Source organism: Grammomys surdaster, unplaced genomic scaffold (assembly GCF_004785775.1).
Source record: "Grammomys surdaster isolate TR1022 unplaced genomic scaffold, NIH_TR_1.0 227, whole genome shotgun sequence".
Taxonomy (NCBI): Eukaryota; Metazoa; Chordata; class Mammalia; order Rodentia; family Muridae; genus Grammomys; species Grammomys surdaster.
Window position 1 is genome coordinate 598,738 of NW_021604672.1, and position 25,128 is coordinate 623,865.

The following is a 25,128-nucleotide window of genomic DNA, read 5'->3' on the forward strand; positions in this document are numbered from 1 at the left end:
TATATATATATATATATATATATATATATATATATATATATATATATTTTAAAGTCTGTGAACACAGTACAAGCCGGGACTATGATCTCATCCTAAGCTTGATTGGGATTAAATCTCTTTGCATATTGGTAAATCAAATTCTTACAGCCAGATTAAACCTTCCAGTGTCTTGCTGGTGGCCAAAGGGAAGCACTATGTCGTTCTTTGTGCGAGTAGCTCTCAGCAAGGTGGCTTGTTTCTCCCAGCAGTAAGGAGATGAGAGGGGCTCTTGATCATGTTGTACACAGCAGAGGACTCAAGGGCTTTTTGTTTCAACTTTAGCTTTAACTTGCTGTGTCTCATTAAGCGGAGTTTGTATCCCCACAAGCTGTGCTAGAAGGACAGCTGAACTTACTTGCTACTGTTAATATAAATTCAGTTTAAGCTTTTTACAATGATTGTATAATTTGGGCATTAAGGGACTTATGTGCAGGACTCTACTGTGAATTTAAACAAATCTAATCTTCAAACATGAAAGCTGTACAAACAAGTAAATCAGTAATCAACCTACTGAATGGCTTTCTATCGTACTAAAGAGGCTCCAAAACAATGAATTTTAATTATTAAGAGAATGTCTCCCATGTTTCTCCTTTCTCTCAAATATAGCACAGACAAGGTAATACAGGACACCAACTCTCTTGGAGCCGGTAATAGCTTCCATTTGCTTTCAGATGTGTGTCACACACAGAAAAGGGTCTGCACTACATAGTTTACTCCAGAGATGGCCTCATTTCTTCATGCCAGTGATAGCTCCACACGCTACTCTATGGTTGAGTCAGGAGGCTTTCCTCAATGGGACATGTAACTAGCAGAAACATTTGAATCAGTGTCAACATGCCAGAATTAACAGATTTTTAAAAACTTCAACAGCAGTAAGCATTTACTTTATTCACAGCATGAGATTTTCATGTTGCAAAAATTGAGCATGCTCTGGCCACTCCCCATCAGAACTCATTTCCTTTTGTTGCTCTGATTGTTATACAGAAATCTGTTGTATTCTACATCTGAGGCAAAGTCTAAGGACAATAATAGAGGTCAAAGCCCAAAACAATGAAAACCCCGGCTGGCTGGGATTTTCCCACTGAATGTGACCAAGGCTGAGCCTCTCCTTGGTGATAATATGAATTCTAGTATCAGGCCAGGCTGTTTGTAATCTTGCAAGGTAACTTTAATGTCATATGTGCTAAGAACTGGGCCAAGTGAAAATGAACTGCTAAGTAACATAAATTTATTTTAATTACATTAACAGGGAAGTATTTTTTTCCTATCTCACTAAGTTACTGGTTCTGTCAAATAATGAGTAACTTTTATATGTTATGTTAGAATGTAGAATTCCTTTACCTTTAGCCATCTTCTTGCTACTCCTGTTAAAAAGCCGTGTCCTTCTGAGCCTTCACCACAGAAGGCCCTGTGTATCTTATTAACATGATGCAGCATTTGAGTTGGAGGGCATAGTTCAACAGTGAGCCAGGGCTTCTGTTTTGTGTAAACAACAAGGGGCCATTACCAAAACCACCTAATCCAGGCTCAGATGCCCACTGCTCCACTGAGAAATACCATCCTGATCTTTTTTCTTGTTTCCTTTGAGGATATGGGTTTGGGTTTCTTCTACATTGCAGGTACTGAAGTTATTTGTAGGCAATTGCAATAAAGTGTTGTGTTTATAAAAAAATAAAGAGAGAGGGAATATGGTTTTTGGATGTGTGGGGGAAGGGGATGCCTCTCTGGGCCCATGTTAAGGCATCCCTTCGCCCTGAGGGACCAGCCACAGGATGATATAGTATAGAATAAAATAGTTTATTCAGGGCATGGGGAGGAGAGTTGAGAGGTAGTAGAGACAGAGAAGGGCAGAGAGAGAGAGAGAGAGAGAGAGAGAGAGAGAGAGAGAGAGAGAGAGAGAGAGCAGCCATGAACACATGGCCCAGTTCTTAGCACATATGACATTAAAGTTATCTTGCAAGATTACAAACAGCCAGGCCTGATACTAGAATTCACGTTATCTCCAAAAAGAGGCTTAGCCTTGATAACATTCAGTGGGAAAATCCAAGCCAGTCAGGTTTTCATTGTTTTGGGCTTTGGCCTCTAGTATTGTCCTCTGACTTTGCCTCAGACTTAAAGAGAGAGAGAAGGGGCAGGCGAATGGGGGTGAGGGGGAGGAAGGGTGGGGGTGTAAGGGGGAGAGGACAAAGCAGAATCAAGAAGGCAAGAGCAAGAGAGAGTGGAGGGGGTGAGCAGCCCCTTTTATAGTGAGTCAGGCATACCTGGCTGTTCCCAGGTAACTGTGGGGGCAGAGCTTAGACAAAATGCTAACAAGATGCATCCTGTTTCATTCACTTAACAGAACCAAGACAACCAAAGAAGGTTTTTCCTTAGTTCTCCTGACAGGCCTCCAGTGCTCCAGACAACTTTTCTGAAGTAACTCTGAGTGTCTTAACATTAGATGCAAAAGCTTATCTTCTGATCAGAGTGGCCAATAGAATCAACATTTAATTTTTATTCTTACATTTAAAATCTAAAATTCACTTTAGAAGGTAAGATACACATAAACAAGCCATAAAATAATTTCATAGAGAATCCCTTGATATTAATTGTGTGTGCCCAGAACCTCTAACATACGTGTCATTATGGTGACTGGTCCTTCACTGGCCTTTGAGTGGCTCCTCTAATAGATGAGGCAGCACTGTATTGTCTCCATGTTACTTTTGTGTTAGGAGCAGCTTGTTAGGCAGTTAAGCATAGAAAGGTACATAGAGAGATGGATAGAGACGATAGCTGGGCTATATGGGCATTTCATAGAATCCTGTGAATCTCTTTGACTAGTACAGTTTTTCAAATTCTCTTTTAACTGAATTAAGTTTTATTTTTACTGTGTTTTCACAGTGCTGGGATTAAATCTAGGACCTCGAGCATACTAAGCAAGTACTCCACCATTAAGCTATGTTCTTGGTGCTGAATAAAAATTTGAAGCATTATAAATGCAGCTACAATCACTTAACAGCTACAGTGTGTATGTGCTAGGAACTAAATTGTTTTCCTATCCCTAACTTACTTCCCAATCTGTCGAATAAACTAGATCTCATTACCTTGATGGAGTATGTGGACTGAACTTGAAGGTGAAAATGGTCCACAAAAGAATGCAGAGCAGAGTTGGAGAGATGCCCCAGTGGTTAAGAACTGTTCTTGCAGGGGACCTGAATTTAGTTCCCAGCACCCGTGTCAGACAACTGACAATAGTTAATAACTCCATTTCCCTTGGATCTCACATCTCTAATACCCAATGGCATTAGAACTCATGGGTGTGCTACACATGCACATACATAATTAAAAGTGAAACAAACCTTTAAAAATAGTACAGACCAGTTTATACTTCTACTGACTATTACACAAATGGTTCTTTCTCTGCAAATCAGTAGCAGAAGTTAGCTGAAGTTTTAGCGGCCCATCTGTTATGTGAAAAGAATGCTATCAATTTTTGTGTTTGCTTGCATTGTCAACAATTATAAAGGAAATTTGATTGCAAGAATACAGACAAGCTGTTAGCATTTTGTCTAAGCTCCACCCCACAGTTACCTGGCAACAACCAGGTGCACCTGACTCACTATTAAAAGGGCGGCTTGCCCCTCCTCTCTCTTGCCTTCCTGCTCCCACTCTGTCCTCTCACCCTTCCCCCCTCTCTCCCCATTCCCCTCCCTTCTTCACATGCTCATGGTCTCTCTCTCTCTCTCTCTCTCTCTCTCTCTCTCTCTCTCTCTCTCTGTCTGTCTGTCTCTATTACCCTCTTAACTCCCCTCCTCATGCCCTAAATAAACTCTCTTTTATATTCTTTTATATTATACCATCATTGTGTGGCTGATCCCTCAGGGGAAGGAGATGCTTCAGCATAGGCCTGCGGAGGCACCCCCTTCCCCCATACCCCCATACCTGACTATACATCTACCAAAACGTATTCCTTCTCCTCTTTATCTTTTTATAAAATACAACACACGCTATTATCATTTAAAATGAACAGAGATGTGATTACAAACCAAACTTTGTGAAAATATCTGCTTTTTCCAATCACATTAGATTCAGATGGTTTCTTTCTTTCTTTCTTTCTTTTTTTTTTTGTTACCTTGACTGGAGAGATTCTCCACTCTTTTTCTCAAAGAGTTTAATATTTTCTCTCTCTCTCTCTCTCTCTCTCTCTCTCTCTCTCTCTCTGTCACATTCACATACACACACACAGAGAGAGAGAGAGAGAGAGAGAGAGAGAGAGAGAGAGAGAGAGAGAGGGAGAGAGGCTCACTTTGTGCACAGAGGCCAGAAGAGGGTGTTAGAACTCTCAGAGTTGGAGTTACAGGCATTTGCGAGATGCTGAGCTTATTCCATGGGAGCTGGGAAACAAGTTCTAGCCCTTGGGATTGCTAGCAAGCTCTCTTAACTTACTGAGTCAGCTTTCCAGCCTCAATGTCTTTTTAAATGAAAGGAGAAAATGAGTCTGAGAGGCTGAGGCAAAGGGATCAAGAGTTTGAGGCTAGCTCGGGTATACAGTAATGAATCATCTAGACTATCTGAAAAGAGAAGAGAAGGGAAGGGAGGGGAGGGGAAGGGAAGGGAAGGGAAGGGAAGGGAAGGGAAGGGAAGGGAAGGGAAGGGAAGGGAAGGGAAGGGAAGGGAAGAAAAAAAGAGAAGGAAAGAAAGCAAAAGAACAACAGAATCAGGGTTTTCCTACTGGCCCTCAGTCATTTCCCCTACAAATTCATCTTCCAGGAAATAAAGGATGCTGTGTGGATCTGCTCGTGTTAGTTTACACAGAAAATGATGTATTTCCAAATTCAAGTTGATAGGAAGTGACAATTTCTAGTCAAGCAGGACTGAAGAACAAGTAAGTCACAACTCTCCAGCTTACACTAAAACTGAGTTACTGAGGCTAAATTTACTTCAGTGTATTTACTGGTGTAGACTTGAAAGGAACACACACAAACACACTCATATGTGCATGCATGCACACACACTCATACATGCATACACACACACACACACACACACACACACACACACGTACTTACACACCTCTGACTGCCTTTTGAAATCAAATACATTTCCTGCCTCTTCTTTCCTCAGTACTCACACCAGCAGCTTATTTATAGCACAGGAAAGGGGAAAAAAACAGTGCTCCACTGGAGGCCGGAAGACTAAGTAGGGAAAGAATAGGAGGAAGTGGGCCTGCCATTTAGCCAAACAACCTTTACTTCATTGAGCTCAAAGCCTAGCCCCTTCAAGGTAGTGGTTGTTGGGCATAAATTGGCTTGCAAATCTTTTTATCTTTCTTTCTTCTTTTTATTGTTTTATTTCTTTTTTACATTCTACTTTTGAACTGTACTTGAGCAGTAGAGGAGATGACAACTCTTTCAGGGGGAGCACAGCAATCTCTAGGTGTTCAGGCACATTGAACAGAGACTTTCAAGAACCTGGAGAAAGAAAGAGGATCCACTCCTATTGTGAACTTCTACTGACTACGTGACTGTGGATTCAGGTACGTGTCATTTTTAAGTTTGCCTCTTGGTGTGTCTTAACACATTTCCTTGGCTCTGTTTATTGGGCACAGGCGGCATTTGTGATCTGAGGGCAGGTCCTACTATAATTGTAACACACGCTTTGATTGTGTCTCTAAAGAGCAGCCAGCCGTCGGCTTCAGTGCTGGCATCCTGAGCTTCTAGTAGTAAATGTGTATTTTAGGATAGCTGTTTTCTGGTGGTAGCTTCCTCAAATCTCAGCATCATCTATAGTCTCATTGACAGTCATTTTTGAAAAACGTCTGCCTAACACTATTTGTGCTTTTTGTCATGAAAATGTCTGCCTAACACTATTTGTCCTTTTTGTCATGCTGATCAATAACTTATTTGTCACTTCTTTGGTGGAATACTGGCTTAGAATATACTTAACAACTATGTCTTTAAACATAACCAAACCATTTCTGAAGTTATTTTGATGAAATTTAAGTGTTGTGTACAGTTGTGAAGATGAAAATTAGTCTGGTACAGTTTCCTTTCTTGATCAATCATTCTTAAACAATGATGAACCTTCTGGAAGGTAAAAGCAACAGCCCAGCCCTGAGCTTTTCCAGTGATAGGAACTACTCATAGCAATTATTTTCATCTGAATTTTCCCCCCAAACATTCCTGCTGCATATATTTTGAGAATCTTGAAAAATGTCCTTGTGTTTTGAAATGAAAAGGTGGGAAGGAAATTAAATAAACTCCTTTTGGGTTTGGTTGATGATGCTCACAAAAACTTGGAAGGCTTCTGGGGACATTCTAAGGGACATTCCATGCCATTAAGTGAATGCTTTTGTTTAAATGATGAGCCTGTGTGCTTCCAGGGCAGATAAGGTCCACCTTTGTGATAATGACGCTCGTTTGATGTCAGCAGCACAGTGACTGACCAAGTAGTGGGCTCTACTGGTTGTTGAGAAGGAAACAGATTGCTGTTCTTTCTGCCCCTCCTTGCTTGAGACTGGTGTGTTTAGAATCTGCAGCAAGAAGATAGCAAAGTTAAAAAGCAGAACTGTGAGCCTGCCAGAGCTGGTGAGGAGCCCTGGGCTCTCTTTGGCCCTTTTCTATGCTGAAAGAATTTAAGTGGGTATTGTGTTATTGTTGTTTTGTATTGTTTTGTTTTTCTGACTAGGAATTTGTAAGTCATCCCATGAAAATGGTTCACAGAGGTTAAAAAAACAACAACAAACAAACAAACAAGCAGAAAAAGTGTGACATTTTTGGTTGTACAGTTTTGAAAAGACAAAGGGAAACACAATGACTCTAGATATATTTAAGAGATCTAAGCAAACCTCGCTACGTTGATTTTTTTTTCAGGGCGCCATGATACTTCCAAAGTCAGTTCTGAATCCATCTTGTTCTGTTGAACTATCACACACATGACTCTAGGGATGGCGAGCTTGCTCTCAATAACTCTGATTCTGCTATCACTGAGCTTGTCCCTCCAAAATTGCTAAACAACTTTTGCCAGCTAGGTAGGTGCTTTGATTGCTTCCTTCCTATGCAAAGGAAGACTGAAGTTTCAATCCTCAGCGCTAATACAAATGCTCGGTGGGCTAGCCAGCTAGGTCGGCAAGTCCTTACTCCGTGAATATATTAGAGGAAAGCTCCCTTGTCAATCTTTCATCTCTGTGTGTGAACACATATACACACATGCACACCACACATGTGAAAAAGAAAATGATACTTTTCAATTGAAGAATCATGTTTACCTTATAAGCATTATAATTTAATACAAATCTTTTAAACAGTAGATAAAAATGATGAGTTTGAGGGTTTATTTTAGAAATATATGTTTTTTTTCTTTGTCAAAGTCTTATTGCTTGCTATTGGTTTCTGGGGACCAGCTTAATAAATGTATTCATGAGATGCCAGTTATTGCAAACACATTTCTTGGGGATTGTTTAATAGCTTCATAGGTTATCTGAGGCATTTTCAGTCTCTCGAGACAATTTTAAGTTTGGCAATATAGAACAGTGATTGTCAATATTTTTTTCACTTTTCTATTAGCTAAGTAGAGGCTTGTCATCTCTAGTCTAACTCCCACAATCACTATGTGTTTACAGGTTACACAGAACAGCCACCCTGGGCCCCACGTTTCCATAGGAATGACACGGGGTCAGAAGATCATGTGAATGTACAGTGCTGTAGATGTCAGCAAGTATAATCTTCAGCTCGTAGGATGTGTAAAACAGGGTGTGGGTGAGTCAGGCCAGGGTCAGGAAGCTACACCCATCTCCCATCTGGCCTGAACTTTGGCAGAGAGCAGGGCATTCTATGCATTGGGTTCTGCATTCCTACAGGAGCCCTAAATATCAGATTATGGGTCTTGGCAGATTCCCATTCTCCTCCCTCAAACCGTGCAATCCAAGCCAGCAAGCAGCAGCATCCCACCAAAGCACATCACATTCTCCTAGGTGTGAATGCATATCAGATCTTGGCACACTCAACATTAAGTTAGAGAGAGGGAGTCAAGTAGCACACAGGCATCCGATATATGGATGATACAGATAATGAAGCCTAGACAAGGAGGACCTCAGTGAGGGAGGCTTGACGGAGACGTAAAGTTGAGTGGGTTCCTGGAGAGCAAAGAGAAAGCGAGTGCAGAAGAGGTGAGAACAGCCACTGCAGGCAGGCTGTGAGCCTAGACAGAGATGGTGATGTCCATGAACGCTCAGGGAACGGGTGGTTAGATGAAATGAGGGATGCTCACTGAAATGTGAATTTCTACTAAAAACAAAACAAAATAAAGCCTACTATCTGTGTTCTAGCGCATGGGTTTGCATGGGGACAATTGTATTGGTCATATTTATAAAACTATTATCCTTTCACCTGAAATCACATTTAATTACACGTCCTCTCTCTTTTTTTTTTTTTTTTTTGGTTTTTCGAGACAGGGTTTCTCTTTATAGTCCGGGCTGTTCTGGAACTCACTCTGTAGACCAGGCTGGCCTTGAACTCAGAAATCCGCCTGCCTCTGCCTCCCAAGTGCTGGGATTAAAGGCGTCCTCCACCACCGCCGGGCTCACGTCCTCTCTTTTTAATTCTTCATTCTGGCAACTCAATCAGGGAACTGAGTCACTCCGCTTGAGAAGGTAGAGAAAGCAGCACGTGGGGCAGGTGAGATGTGTCTGAAAGCAGTTGAGGCCACACTGCCATATGACTAATGCCAGACGGAGGATGTCTCAAAAGATGTCACGGGATGCTGAGGAGGTGGCATGGTAGGATTTGACGCAAGACTTGTTAGGATAGGGAGCGCAAGACCCAGAGGCCTGGGTTCTGAAGCAAATGAAGAATCCGTTGTGGGTAAATTGACCTACTTTGAGAACTAATTAGGCATGGCTACGAGAGCAGAGGACAGACTGCGAGTCATGTGACTTATGGTCCAATGTTAAGCCATCAAAAGCAGCTAGCTCTGTGTCAGGGAGTGGCTCCAGGATTTGATTGGAGATGTATTGAGTTTGAGTGATGGTGGAATAGTCAGGAAGAGGGACCGCTAACTGCTGGAAACACGGACTAGCCGAAGAGAGAGGTGGGTTATGGTGGGAACAACAGGCTACATCTGGTGAGCATCACTGTGTGTCAGGATGATGCTCTCCATTACCTTATTAGGTGCTCACACACAGTTCTGGGAAGGTTCCGTTGGTAGTCACCTGTGAAGGCTGAAAGAGTGGAGTGCAGAAGGTGTTCCTAGCTGTCCATACTTCAGGACTAAAGTCACTCACAGACATGGAAAATGCAACAACCCTTTGTTCGTGCTGTATCCTAGATGTGGTCTTTTTCTTGTTTTGAATTTGAGTAGACGTCAGAATTCTTCATATTTGCCCTCATTTAATATGGTTATTATTTTTTATTTTCTTCTTTCCTTTTCTTTTTTTTTAAAGACAGGGTCTTACTTTATAACCCAAACTGGCAATCATGTCTCAGCGTTGAGTACTGCAATTACAAGAGTGTGTGTTATACATAGCTTTATCATATATTTATTATCTGTATTATTTTTCTCCTTACTATCTCATTTTTTTCATTGCCCCTTGATTTTTCTGGAACAAAGACTATGCTGAAGAACAAAACAAGGCTGTTCACCTCCTGTCTCTGACCCTGGCTCTAAGTGGGGTTATCTGCTAAAAACCCTCAGCCCAGGCCAGAGATAGCAGAGGCTAGTCTGGAGCAGCAGGACTCCCAGGAATCTTAAGAGTATGACCCAGGTTCACAGGATAGCTACCCACTAGGCTGTGGCGCTTGTGTTGGTTTGGGGGCTGTTTGTATTAATATGCTGCAGAAAGTACTTGATAAAATTGTATACACTCTTCAGTGTTAGAATAGTTGTCTGGTGTGTGGAAGGCCCTAGTTTGCAGGACTAACACCAGATGAAAAAGTATATTATTCTTATTATGCTTACTACTAAAAATGATCCTAGGTTTAAAATGCACACTCGAGACTTTACTAACGCAACTTCTTAAACATCACAATATATCTTTTTAAGTAAAAAGTATAACTTAGAAATATATTCCAAGGAATTAAATGAAATTCAGACAAAATTATATGCAGAGTTTTCTTCTTTTTTAAAGAATTACTTATTTTTAATTTATGTTGGTATTTTGCCTGTATGTATGGACTGTGAACCACCTGTGTGCAGTACCATCTCAGGCCAGAAGAGGGCGTAATGTCCTCTGGAATTGAAGTTAGGGGGATAGTGGTGAGCTGTTACGTGAATGCTGGGAACTGAATCCTGGTCCCCTCCCCGTAAGAGCGGCAACTGCTCTTAGCAGGTGAGCGGTCTCCAGTCCCAGTAAAAAAATTGTTATTTGCAACAGACACACTTTATTACCAAACAGAAAATACAAAAGCAAGAGAGCTGTTTGATATTATTCCATAATTTTGAATTTTATAGAGCTCTAGTTTCCATTAATATATTTAAAGGGGCTGGAAAATAGTCATACTTAATATTACATGTGAAAGAAAAAGGTTATAAGGTATTATTTGTGGTATGGTAAACCTTTTCATACAAACTTTTTTGTATGCTAAATATATACATATTTTATGTATATATATTCATATATACATATATGAGTTCATACACACACACATACATATATATATGAAAAGGAACTAAAAGTTGAGAATTCATGAGCCAACATGTCAACAGCAGTGATCTCTTGCCAGTGAAAGAGCAGAGACTTGTTTTCTACTCTGTCTCAGAATAAATAAACACACACTACTCTATAATCAGTATCAAACCTCAATAGTATCTATAAGATAGAGAGCCAAGTCCTGTGTCCTGCTGTCAGAGTCGACAATATGTTTGTACTAATTCAGCGCCATTTGTGATCTCCTTGTCCAGTGAAGAGCTGCATCCTGTTTGTGACAGCATAATTTATGGTAATGGAAAAGCTTGCGATACACCGACTGGCTCTATGACTTCAGTGTACTCATTTGGCAACAGGAAACAAAGAACACACACACACACATACACACACACACACACACACACACTCACTTTTTTTCTCTGTAATTGTTTTAGTAATAATTGACAATTGGAGGAAATGAATGGCAGAAAACAATTTTAGGCAGACAAGATGTCAGCAGATCCGGCTGGGAATTTCAGTTTGCCCTTCTCGGCTTCATTCCTCCATTCACTTCAGAGTCCCACAGCAATATCATTGTTTTGTTCTCAATCTACTGCTGAAGTCACTATTGTTTTTTGCTAGCAATTCTTAGCTGACAGCACCCATGCCCCAATACATATTGGATTCAGTAATATGGTAATCCATATCAGGGATTGGTATTTTTTATACCTATTTGCTATTCGGGGCCAAGGCGAGCTCCTCCCTGCACCCAAATCCAGAAATGCTACTCAGCAATATCTCTGGAATTTTCCTGCACTGGAATATAGCTACCTGCATCCCAGACATGAACTGTCAAAATTTTTACTTTCCACTTTACTTGAACTTGAAAGACTCACAGTCATGTTTCTATTTCTGCAAAACGATTCCTTGTCTTTATTAGTGGCTAGAGACAGGGTTAGGGGGTGGGTGTGAAGGTGGGAGGCAAAAACCCAGGATGAATGATTCATGATTGAATATCCAGTTTGTACGCCGTCCAATAGGTGTAGTGACACCTTAGAGAAAAATGCAGAGTGTATTATCATCTAGGCAAGGCGGAATTCATCTTTTAATGTCTGGTGTCCATAATTGCTATGTTGGGAAGTATTAAAATTCTGTGCATGAGGGAGCTGAGCAAGCTCAAGCTGTTAGAATCTTTGCTCCTGCCTTATTTGCTTCCCATTAATTCAGTTTGAATTAAGGTTCTGCAGTGGGCCTGGCTACTACTTTTTATTAGGCAAGACTTAAGGCCAGTGGCATCCAACAGGAATATAAAGTGAATTACAAGTGAGTTACAGGATCCATTTTACCTTGCCAAGAGAATACATTAAAGCAAATGATAAAAACAAATAGGTTAAATAAATTTTATTTGGTTTAACCACCTAGATATAGATCATTATTAATTCAATGTACGATAGATATAAAAACTGTTATTGAGATATTTTACATCATCCTATTTTTCCTACCATCTTCGAAATTTCTGATTTTGTTTACTGCACATCTGCCTCCAGACTGGCTTCATTTCAAGTGCTCAGTAATGTTGAGTGTCTAGCAGCTGCTGTGCATGGCTACGCATGTAACATGTGGGTAAGGATGCAGCGTTCAGGACCCACAGACTCCTCCATCCTGCGCAGAGAGCTTGCAACCCTTCGAGGATTCAACTAAAATGTAATAGTTGAAAGCAGGCAAAGACTTGATGGCTTTTGTCATCCAGTTATTAGAACAACTCGAAGCTCATTGAGTCTGAGTAACTGTTGACTTCTCAACTGAAAATACAAGAGAATGGATCTGGCAAGAGGACCCACTGGGTGAAGCACTTTCTGAGCAGTTCTGAGGACCTGAGTTTGCATCCTTAACTCCCACATAAAAGCTGGAAGTGGTGGCTTGCCTCTGTAGCCCCATAACTTGGGAGACAGAGACAAAGATGCTGGGGGCTCACTGGTCTGCCAGTCTGCCCCAAATGGAAAGCTCCATGATCAGTGTGAGTCTGTCTCAAAAGAATAGGATGGAAATCAGTAGACACCTATGATTGACTCCTGGCCTCCATGCAGGGCTAGCATACCTGCACACACACATAGAAACACCGACGAGAGAATAATACAGATTGAAAACAAATCTGGATTACATATTTGTAATAGACTTTTTTTTATCATCATAATGGTTAGTGTGAATCTAGGTCTAGTATACATTCTTCTACACAGACTGAAGCTGAGTTCCAGAAAGCATTTGTGATTTTGTGCTTCTGATTCTATACAAAAGGGAAGACATCTTTAGCCATTAAAATACACACACACACACACACACACACACACACACAGTTCTAGCATTGTGACTCCTTGCTGATGTCTCACTTGAAGGGTAGGAAACATGCTTGAATAGTCTTGTGTAACTCTCTGCCCTGGGGACTCCCATGCTAGTCAGCCGGGTGATAAAGATAGCTCTATGCGCTAAATAAGGAGATGCAAAAATAAACCTGTGGAAGAGGATATAAAGCCAGAGGACCCTGTAGGTTCCCGTGGCTCTGCCAAAGGCAGAAACCTGGAAATCCAGGTCCCTGGATCCCTGACGAGGAGCCACGGCCAACTGCACAGTGCTATTTGGGGTTCATTTCTTGTTACACAAGGGTTTGATTATGAAGGTACATTTAGAGCAGTCAGAAAAATTCCAGACTCAGAATAAATGCTATAGACATCTAAAATGCAAGTAATGATGGCTTGCCTCATGGTTCGTGCATTGGGAATGCTCCAAAAGTTTGGGGATTTTCTTGGCCCTCTGATTTCACTTTCCATTTTTTTTCCACAGAAACAAAGCTATAAATAGTGATCAGGCATCTGCACCTAAAATGCAATATGTCTTTGATGAAATTGTTTCAGTGCATTTACAATGAGTGTAGAATGGACCAAGTTTCTGCTTGATAAGTTACTGTTTAATATAAATATGTTATATTCCTTAAATTATTCATTTTCTTTACAAGAATGAATATAAGGGTTAATATGGTATTTCTTGTATTATTGATGCAATATGTGATATACACAAGCTTTATTAATGTTAATAATTGTATCATATGATCAATACTTGGATAATATGTTAATAAATGAAATAGTATAATATGTCAACTTATTTCCACCTTTTATGCAGAGAAACAAGCAGTAGTAAAGATTTCAGAAAGCAGATGCAGTCCTGAGTTCCAGGACAAGCCTATGAGGTAAATTCTGTTTATTTATCTATTTGTATTGGCAGAAAAGCAAATCCATTTAACAAAGAACGTGGAAATAGAATTCTCAAAAGAGTTACTTATCTAAGTGACTTGGGGACAAAGTCCTTTTTAGTCTTTTATGTCTTACTTTCCTTCCAAACACTGATCTTGGCTTTCTTTAAGGAAATACTCTTGGCTATACACTTAATACATAGCCATATTTAAGACACCCCTGATTTACAAATAGGTGAGTTTTACTAAAGGGTAGAAGACAGCAACTTGCAGAGGCAATTTAGAATGAACTAGCGAAGCATATTGGGAATCAAACTACATAAAATTATTCTGGACTCTTTGGGGAGGGAGTGAGACTGGTCTTGGAGGAATGACTCTGGGGTCTGGGAGGGGAAAGGGAAGGGTATGCACTCAGCCTTCATAACCCAGTTTCCAGCAGCAGGCTGAATCCTGAAGGTATGGCCATTGTTTCAGGGTAGTTTTTTGTTTGTTTGTTTCTTTGGCTGGCTAGTTGGTTGGTTGGTTTTTCCATTAGAAAGTGAAGTAGATGTAACAAAGCCAGACACTCATCAAGGTCAAGGGACTGGGTGGATTGTGTCAGTGTTTAGTTTTATAAAACAGTTACCTGAGTCCAGGGACCCACAAGAGGGCTGGGACAGAAGCTTGAGATGGGGAATAGAGAACACCTTGTTCTACTGGATTCTCCCTGGTAACTAAAGAGGTCCTGTTGGTTCTACCCTACCAACAAAGAACCATAGATGTGGTCTGGAGTGTGGCATCTGCTTTCCAGCTAAAGCCACCCCAGTGGCCTTCCATCATTAATCCCTTTTTAGCATCTCTTCTCTTGGTTTCTTTGACTTTTATTTAGGACATTTTCTTTCAAATATCTACATTTCTTCTCGAAAATGATCTCCCTGCTGGAACCCTCCATCTGTCCTCTCCCACCATGATTTCCTCTTTTCTCCATCATACTTTGAAGTTATCAGATCTGTCCTCTGTCCTCCAACTCACTGGAATCCAGTTAGAAACAAACTAGATCAGCAATGCTTTTTTCAGCTTTTACCCTCTCTAATCCTTTTACTTTTTGAGATCCAACCCTTTCCCAGTATCAGAGACTGGTGTCCTGGTGTTCCTCCAACTATAAACACTGCTTAATTTTGTGTGTTTGTGTTTGTGTTGTGTGTGTGTACATTTGCGAGTGTGCACATGCCACAGCTTTCATGTGGAGGTCAGACTTCTGAGGATCAGGTTCTTTTCCTTCCCTGTTGTTTTGAAGCAGGGTCTCTCTTGTTTTGCCCCTGTGCTGTGTAAGAGTTTTCTGCTGAGTTCCCTGTTTGTGCTGCTCATCTTGCCATAGGAATGTCAGGATTACAGATGTGTACTGCCACATCTGGCTTTTTAAAACTGTGAATTCCAAGTATGGAACTCAGGTGGCCAGGCTTATGTGGTAAGTCCACTGAGCCGTCATCTCCTCAACCCTTCTAACCTTTCAAAGAACTTCATCCCCTCCTCCCTCGAAAGTCATTGTTTTCCTCCTCTCTCTAAATCCATTCTCCACTCATACACTTGCTCTTGCCACCAACGTCCAAGTGACACTGCTCTTCCTTAAATAGCTTTGAGAGAATTTGAGCTTATGTTCTATGTCCAGTTTTCTAGTTACTGCAACATCACTCTCCTTGATGTCCCTCATCATCTCAATGAGTGCTTCTGAGATAAGAATCCCGTCCTCTGTTGATCTTCACCCTGTGGGTTTTGGTTTTTGAGATGCTGATGTCAATCCATCAAGCTGGGGCCATAATTCCCACCAGCATGTCCTTCACCTGCCATGAACCCAGCTGGTCACCCTTCCTGTGAGCTGTGTCTCACTTCTTTTCCAGCAAGGTCCCTTTCATTTTTCTTCCTTTTCACCCCATTACTGGACTCTCATGCACACATAGGAAGGAGTCTAGCAGCTCCCCAGTTTACAGCTCATAGAAACTGATGCATCTCTTGTAAGACTGGTTTTTTGTTTTGTTTTGTTTGTTTTTGAAACTGGATGTCCATATGTAGCCCTGGCTACCCTAGTACTTGCTATATAGACCAGGTTAGCCTTGAAGTAAAAAAAAATCTACCTAATTCTGTCTCCTGAGTGCTGAGATTAAAGGTGGGAACCACCAAATTTAGTTAATTTAACTTTTTAAAAATGTATTTATGTATGGACAGGGTCTTTCTGTGTATCCCGGGCTGGCCTCCAGTTTTAATGTGTAGCCCAAGCTGGCTTCGAACTTTTAATCCTCCTGCCTTTGCTTCCCAAGTACTGGGAATACAGGTCTACCTCATGATACCCAGCCCTTGCCCATTGTAGATTTTTTGTTTGTTTGTTTGTTTGTTTCATGCCATTATGGTTGGAAAAGCTACTTGACAAGGTTTCAATCTTTTTTAATTTGTTAAGGCTTGTTTTGTGGCCTACCATCTGGCCTAACCTAGAGACTTTTCTGCACACACTTTACTTAAAAGGATGCAAATTCGATGTTGCTGAATGGAATTTTCTCTGTGCTAAATCTACTCAACCTATACTGTGTTGTTCAACTCTATCATTTCTACTTTGGTTTATTTCCATTGTTGAATGAAGAAGTCTAAACTCCCTGTGATTATATTGTTTATTTCTACCTTAAGTCCTGTTTAAATATCTGTTTCAATAATAATCACAAGAATTTATAATTCTTAGAGTCTTTTGATAAATTAACATCTGTTTCAATAATAATCACAAGAATTTATAATTCTTAGAGCCTTTTGATGAATTAATTTCTTTATCATATAATACAAGTCTTCTGTCTTGGTTTTTTTTTTTTCAGTTTTCGTTTGACCTCTCTTTTATTTGATATAAAAGTAGCCACCTCTGCTCTCTTCACTTACCATATCCATGGACTGCCTCTTTGCATTCCTTTACTTTCAGAGTATGTGTAAAGCTGACATGAGACCCTTGTAAATGACACATAGTTGGATCTTTGGTTTTTATTCATGTAGCCACTTTATGTCTTTTAACTTAATCCATTTACTTAGCAAGTAACTATTGATAGGTAAAGACTTTATATTGCAACCTTTAGTTGCTTCCTATTCTTTTGTGTATGTGTGACATATGCCTGTGTCTACCTGTATGTGCTTCAATATGTGCACATGTGAAGGCCACAAGTTTTGTTGAATGTCTCCTATCACTCTTTAACTTTTTTATTTTGAAAGAGCATCTCTCACTGAATCTGGAGCTTGCTAATTGGCTAGATTGGCTAACGAGCAAATCCCTGGGATGCACCTGCCCTTCACAGTGGTGATGAGGCTCCAAACCCAGACCATGCATGTGAAGCAAGCACTTTCCAACAGCGACATTTCTGTAGCCTGTGGTCTCCTGTTTCAGAGTCCCTTTGTTTATTCGTTCTTGGAGGCTGACTCCTCTGGGGTTTGATTGCTGTTGTGGTTGCTGTGGGAGTGTGCTTTGACTCCTAACCTTTTACCTCTTGTTTGCTTTATGGGCTTTGCTTTGTAGTTACCACCCGAGGCTTACATAAAACACCTGATATTTTTAGGTATCTATTTTAAGCTGAGAACAATAACTTTTTTGTTGTTATTACTGATGTCACAATTTACATCACTCTATATTGTGTATCTATTAACAAATTAGTGTATCCATGGCTAATATTAATATATTTTGCATTCTGTTTTCACATAATAGTTAAAAGTGGACAGGTCATCACCATTATGGTATCAGAACATGGATGGACCAATACTTACTATAGGCTCACAATTCATCTTTTTAGTCTTGTGTTGGGCAAAAATGAGTCCATTCTGTTGGAACCATATTTCTTTTTTTTTTTTTAAGAGATATTTTTTTTTTTATTGGATGTTTTATTTACATTTCATATGTTGTCCCCTTACCCCATCCCCCACCCACCCAGGAACCCCCAATCCCCTCACACCTCCTCCTTCTTCTTTGTGGATGTAACCTCTATCTACCCCCCCACTCCCACCTCCCCACCCTCAAAACTCCCACCCCCTGGGGCGTCCAGCCTTCATGAGGTCAGGAACCATATTTCAAATGTCAGGTTTTGATAGTTTTGCCGCATTTACTCTGTGATGATACTGGGTAGGGGCTATGAGTGTCTGATTATAGAACATGATTATGGAACTGTGTTGCTGTGTTACAATACTTGGAAGGTTTGGTGAAATAAATGTTTTATTTTGTGATTTGTTTTTGTTTTATTGTGGTTTTTTGACTTTCAATATTGTTGATATCTGATGAAGTTTTGAGGGATGTAATCCCATTGTAAGCTGAGAGAGTGTCTGTGCTCTGGAACTTGACCAGATGCTTACTTTTTTTTTTTTTCAGGGATGAGTTTAACATCTTTAAAATTTATTTGTTATTTTGTGTGTATGGGTATTTTGTCTGCATGTGTGTGTCTGTGTACAATACCCTCAGAGGCCAGAAGAGGACATCAGCTCCACTGGGCCTGGGATAGCAACTGTGAGCTGCCATGTGAGGTCTGGGGACCAAACCCTGGTCCTCTGGAAGAGCAGCCAGTGCTCTTACCCTCTGAGCCATCACTTCAGTCCCTAAAGATGAGCTTTATACTTTCATGTAGCTAGTTGATAACTTGTCAACTTGAAGACCTCTTTTAAGCTCCTAAGGCAAGTTTAATGGGTGATTAACTCCCACACCTTCTGTGTGTCTGGGGAAGTCCTCTTTACTTTCTTTATTTCTGAAAAATGGTCTTGCCGAGTTTCTTTGGTTCAGTAGCTTTTGTTGATGGATTTTTATTTGTTTCTTTTAGCTTCTCTATACCTCATTCCATCTCCTCTGGCCTACAAGGTTTCTTCGAAGAAACCTGATGATTGTCTTCTGAAAGTTTTCTTTATACGATGAGTTGATTCTTGCTGCTTTTCCACATTAACATCTTTGAGTTTTGAGAAATGACTACGCTGTCTCAGTGTGACGATATCTTCATGTTAACTACTTAAGGTTCAATGACCTTTAGGGATCTGAATGTTTATTTTTCTGTCTAGAGCTTAGAGAGTTTCTGTCAAGTCAATTATGCACTAGGAGATTCCCAGAACATTTAGAGAAAGCAAGCAGGGCAGAAGTTTACTGAAGGAAATAACAATATCTTCCTAGCATGGCATCAGAATTCCTTCAGAATGAGGCAATGTTTGTTATGTCCTTACCATGGAAGTTCAACTGTCACTTTTCATGTATCCTGTTGGCCAGAGAGAATCTGCCTTGATTCAGTGAAAGCAAGGGCTCCACATGAGTCCATGATGAGGGCTGAGGGCCATCTGCAGGCTACTACACATGTGCACCAGCACTAACTTCACAAAGTTGTCATTACAGAGTCTTACTTATCTTCCTGGTGCAATATGTTAAAGTTTTATAAGGATTTGTGATTTTTATAATCACTAACATATAAGTCAACAAAAATTAATTAGATTGTGTTCCAGAACATAGAAAGTCACCCTCTGACATTGTGATATGAAAGTAAAATGATCTATACTTTATTCTGCTTGTGACAAATCTGTAAACAAGGAAAGTGGAACTTGGAAAAGAAGAGGGATAGTTTTAAATACAGAACACAAGGCTGGAAAGAATGAGCCAAGATGGAGCACCCAGGGAAGGAATGGAGTATCCAAAGGCCAAGACATTAAAATGAGTTGAGCGTATCATAAATATGAGCATATTACAATCTTCAAGCTTCTAGTTCTCTCTCTCTCTCTCTCTCTCTCTCTCTCTCTCTTTCTCAAATTTTATTTATTTATCTATTTATTTATATGAGTACACTGTAGCTGTCTTCAGACACACCAGCAGAGGGCATCAGATCCCATTACAGATGGTTGTGAGCCATCATGTGGTTGCTGGGAATTGAACTCAGGACCTCTGGAAGAGCAGTCAGTGTTCTTAACCACTGAGCCATCTCTCTAGCCCCCCCCCTCACCTACATTTACTTTGTTCTAATATTTTATTCAAATGAGACCAAAGGGTTTTGCATGAAAATAGAGATCATCTTTCTTGTACTACCACAGCAGAAACTAGGTTTATTCTCCCAAGAGGTTTCATACAGGATATTTTGACTACAGGACTTTCCTCTTTGGTTGAGATTCAACTGAAGACAAGCATATTTCAAACTAGAGGGCTGACTACAGATTGAGGTTCAGCGCTTTTCCCTGCTTCAGCACTCAGAGTGCTGTAGACTGGCAGGATAAATAATTGTTCATAGGTTGTAGGTTTATCGTAGACCTTGGCTAGAGAAAAGGAATTGTCTGATTTCACATCTGAAAACCACAAGGAAGGGGCTCATTAGGTGAGGGGCTAATTCACCTAATTCCAGTGCTTGCTTTTGGAGTGCTCATGAGTGACCAAAGCAAGAGGGTGCCTGTGACTGACTTTTCTTGGGTCACATGCCTGTCTGTGGGTGAAATAGATTGGGTAGGTGGAGACTGTAGTTGAAAATGGTGATGGAAGAGCATAGAGACACTGGGTACACACTGTCATTGTGCCAACTAAAAGTTCTCAGCCTTCTCTGAAGATGATGCCATGTGGATAGCCCCAAGGAGACTTCAAAGTGCCTCGTGAGAGTAAGAAACACAGACATTTATGACTGGGCAGCACAGAGTGGTTCTTTTTAATCTTAATGTTTTTGAGGTTAAAATTTTATCAGTGGGCCCGATGGTGCACCCTTTAATCATAGCACTTGGAAGATAGAGGCAGGTGGATTTCTGAGTTCCAAGCCAACCTGGGCTATAAAGCTAGTTCCAAAACAGCCATGTTTACACAGGAAAATCCTGTCTTGAGAAACCAAAATAGCCAGCCTGGTCTACAGAGTGAGTTCCAGGACAGCCAGGGCTACACAGAGAAACCCCGTCTCAAAAAAACAGAAAAAACAAAACAAAAACAAAAAAAGAAAGAAAAAAACAAAATAAATAAGTAAAAATATAACTTCATCATTTCCCCCTTTTCTTTCCTTCCTCCACCCCTAGCATGAACTTCCCCCCCTTGCTATTTTAAATTTATGGCCCTTTTTCCTTATTGTGGTCACACACACACATTTATATATACTTATATAATATGAATATATATGGTATATACTATAAAACTATAGTATATATACTATATTCTTATATATAATTATATAGGAAATAGTATTCGTCAGAGATCTTTAAAGTAACAGAACTTAAGGAATGAACCTTCCTCCCCCTTTCTCTTTACACACACACACAGTCTCAATTGGTCTTCAGTAAATACTGGAATCCTGAAGAAGTAGGCTCTAAGGCTACTGCAGAAAGGGACTTGGTAGCAAGGTAAGATCAAACAGACTAAGAGCAAAAGCTTCCTTCTTCTATGTCCTTATATAGGCTTCCAGCAGAAGGTATGGCCCCAATTAGAGGTGTGTCTTCTCACCTCAAGATCTGGATTACTACAAACTAAGCAAAAACCCTCATGGGTGTGTACTCTCCATTTTTGGATTTTAGTTAATTCCAGATGTAGCCAAATTGATAACCAAAAATAGACATCACAGAAATATATACATATACATATACATATACATATACATATACATATATATATATTCCTAAATATATAAACATATATAAATATAACCTACTGTATAATATAACTCATCTGTGTATCTTTACAGAGCATTTAGTATCAGAAGAGCAATTGGCATGCTCTTTCTTCCCATTCTGAGCATTTCTTCCCATTCTTAGTTGTCTGTAGTTCTTTGTGAAGGGATGAAGACTTATGAGCTTCCCCTTCAATCTATCCTTATTAGCAAGTCTACTGGTGGCATTGTTGTCTGGACTTGACTCACTCAACAGGAAGGAAATCAAGCCTGGTATTGGAAATAGCCATTTACCTAGCAAAGCCATGAATCTTAGAGGAGAGTCTACAACACCCACTTTACTAAACCAACGTAACCACTAATTACATTCTAAATATTTGTCCTTATGCCCCCAGATAAGTGTTACCTACCTCCCATGAAGGAAACCTCTCTTTGCAACAGAGACCGTTACAGACAACCACAAATAATCAAAATGCAGAGTTGTGGTGCTCATTCCAATGATACATCGACAACACAACCCTGCACCTGAGGCGCAGGGATGATTGCAGAAGAGGGGGGCAGAAGGATTCCGAGAGCCAAGAGTAACAGGGGATTTGCTGTGAGATTGTGTCTCTGAGAAATTTCAGACAGATGGTTCATCAAAATACTTTCTCTGTGACATTTCCTTTCCTTTTGAAAACAAATCCATATGACACATCTTACCACTCATTTTGTTGATTTACTATTAAGATGGATTCTGAAGAGCAACGGAGTAGAGTTACTTACTGTCCCTTAGAAGGACAAAGGCTGAGGTAGCATGAGCAGTTGGGTCTTTGGGTTCCTTGTCCTGTTCAGTTTTCTATTTTAGCTACTGAGTGATCAGGACAACTTTACAAATTCCATGAAAATTGGGAATGGGGAAGAACATTTAGAAGATGCTTTCTTCAAGTCATGAAGATTGCTGTCATGGTCCTAGTTTCCTAGTGTCTCACCCAATTTACTCTGCTTCATCCCCAACATGTGTAAAATGAACGGAGGCTGAGAAAGTACTGCCAAGCATAGACAGCCCAGAGGAACCACGTGGCCTCCTTTTGGAATCAGACTAAAGGATTAACTTCTGGAAAAAACTTTTCCATCTGTTTCCCTGATAAGACTGATTTGAACCATCTATCTAGTTTCACACACTCTGAACTAACAGATGAACTTACCATCTGGCCTGGCGAAATTTAGTGCAGATTTCTTCAAGGAGTTCTGGCTCCATTATACAGGCAAAGAGCTCACCTTCTGAAATCCTGGGGAGAACAGGAGCCACCAGATGCTGGAGGATGTCCACTCTACATGCACGGAGCATCCATGTAGGAAGTGGCTAGACAACTGAGAGCCGACTCTTTGTGGGTTTCATTCTCTTCGTGGTGAACTTAGGGCACAGATAGATTTGTTCTCTGTCTCCTCTCCGCTTCCCCATCCCTCGCTTTTTCTACTGCACCAGTCTGTGTCCCTGTTGCTTTTAGCATAAAGAGCTTGCTTTTAGTTAGTGTCAAGGATTTAGAATAAGCAGTTTAAAGAGATTGAGTTGGTGAGAGGTGTCTCTCTGGTCTTGTTATATACACACAGACAACTTTACTCCTCAAGGAAACTGAGCTGACCTCAGGCCTGCCTTCTTGTTTGCTCTTTAATGAGAAGGTTTACATTCTGAAGGCACATTCAGACAGTCTATACTGTGGTCATTAAAATACTATGTAACTTTAGTTTTTAGCATCACACATTTAACTAACTAACTCTCTCTCTCTCTCTCTCTCTCTCTCTCTCTCTCTCTCTCTCCTTCTTTTGACTTATTAAAGTTTGCTGTATTCCCCCCCCCTTTGTACCTTGAAAGTTACACATATGTCTCCTATGTTTTATAATTGGAGCCCATACTTGATTTAACAAAGTCTAATATTAATATTGGCAGTTATGTAACACACATGTGTTATCTCAGTATTTGAGATGCTGGGACAATAAGATAAAAAGTTTGATGCTAGTCTGAGCTATGTAGTAAACTTGCTCAAAATCAGTCTGAACTTTTCACTGAGACTTTGTCTAAAAAACTACAATGAAATCAAATCAACAACAATAAAAAACCTTCCCAAGCCTTCTGAATAAGTAAAGTATTAAAGACTTTTAATTCTGGGTTCCTCCTCCTCCTCCTCCTCCTCCTCCTCCTCCTCCTCCTCCTCTTCCTTCTCCTCCTCCTTCAATGTAAAAACTGTAAGGGATCCCCAGAGTTAGCAGAGAACACACCCAGACACCAAGTTCTTTGTTCAAAGGAAATTTATTACCCTGGAGGGACAAGGGGGTGGAGCTGTGGATAGGACAAAGACAGCAGCAGGTGTTTCTCCAAAAATGGGAACTCTGTGCCAGGGTGAGTTGCAAAGTCCTGATTGGACATGTTAGCTGGTGGAGCCAAATAATGAGTTTTAACTGCTGGACATTGGCTTTTTGATGCTAGACCTTGAGGCATAAGGAAGTCAGGCAGAAGGAAGTGGCCCAGTAAGGGAATAGGCCTTGCGGGGTAGCTTTAGGGATGTAACCTAACTGTTCAGCAAAGGAGAGCGAAATGGGGAAGTCAAGACATGCCCATGGCCATGGCCATGGCCAGTACCATGTTTGCAATGCTTGGTCCTGTTAGTCCTTCAAGTAGTGTTGAGCACTTAAGCTCTACTTACAACAAGTAAAGAAACAAAACAGCCAAGGTACAATGGACATAAAGTAAATAGCACATATTTAAACTGAAAGACTCTTCCAAGGGGACTCAGGAAGGACACAGACCCAAAGACACTCCAGAGACCCTCTTGCTGTAATTACATGAGTCAGGTCCTTTATTATCGAAGCTTCAGGTCAATAACGTGCCTCACGCAGGAGGTAGGGGTTATCGACCTCGAGGCCCAAAAGCTTAGGGTTATTATAGGCAAAGGCCGGGTGTGGGGGGGGAGAGGGTTGTGGGTAATCACACACAATTGGTTGTTTCAAATGTCTGTAATGTGTGTAAGCAGATCCCAGGCAGAGGTTTGACAAATCTCTGGTCCCTGTGGCCTTGGGACCCAGTGTGAATGCTTATCTGAGCCAACAGACCATCTGGCTGAATTTAATTCACAAGTCCTTGGGACCTCTGGTGGGAGTTTTTCTAGAGGAGGCTAAGTCAGACATCATGGGAACAGATTCTCAGAACACTCAATTGACCTTTGTTTCTCTAGCTCTGCATCCCCTGTGACGGCCTTGGGTTAGCAAGCTAGCTGACCTGCAATTCTTAACTATTTGTATTAGTGAATTAAGGCTTCCTGTTATACTATTGATTTTAAACTAACTTAAAATTTCTCTTTCAAAACCACAGTTAAATTTCTTGTAGCAGAAATGCATGAAACGACCACCATAATAAAGGTAATAAACATCATACTTCTAAAACAAATCAATCCAGTTCACGCACAGATATGACCGTTGTATGACATAAAGATCTGCTAGTTTCCTGTGGCCTTCAAAGTTCCAAAAGCTGGATGGCTGGGAAGTGAGAAGAGGAAGCAGTAGAGATTCCCCTCCCTCTCCTTCCCCTTTCCCCACCCAAGTACACACCTCCAATAAGAGAAAGGTCTCCCATTAAGCCCCACCCCTTGCAGGTTTTTTCACCATCCCTTAACACATGGGCACTG

At 40.6% G+C, this 25,128-nt stretch overlaps 1 protein-coding gene across 1 annotated transcript in view; it reads left to right on the forward strand.

The window, feature by feature from the left end:
• Positions 1-5,302: 5,302 nt before the first annotated feature.
• Rasgrp3 (RAS guanyl releasing protein 3) overlaps positions 5,303-25,128 on the forward strand; it is a 94,693-nt gene continuing 74,867 nt past the window's right edge. The window contains exon 1 of the mRNA XM_028773426.1: positions 5,303-5,554. The gene's annotated coding sequence lies outside the window, so the exon portion shown is untranslated. The remainder of the gene's footprint in view (positions 5,555-25,128) is intronic.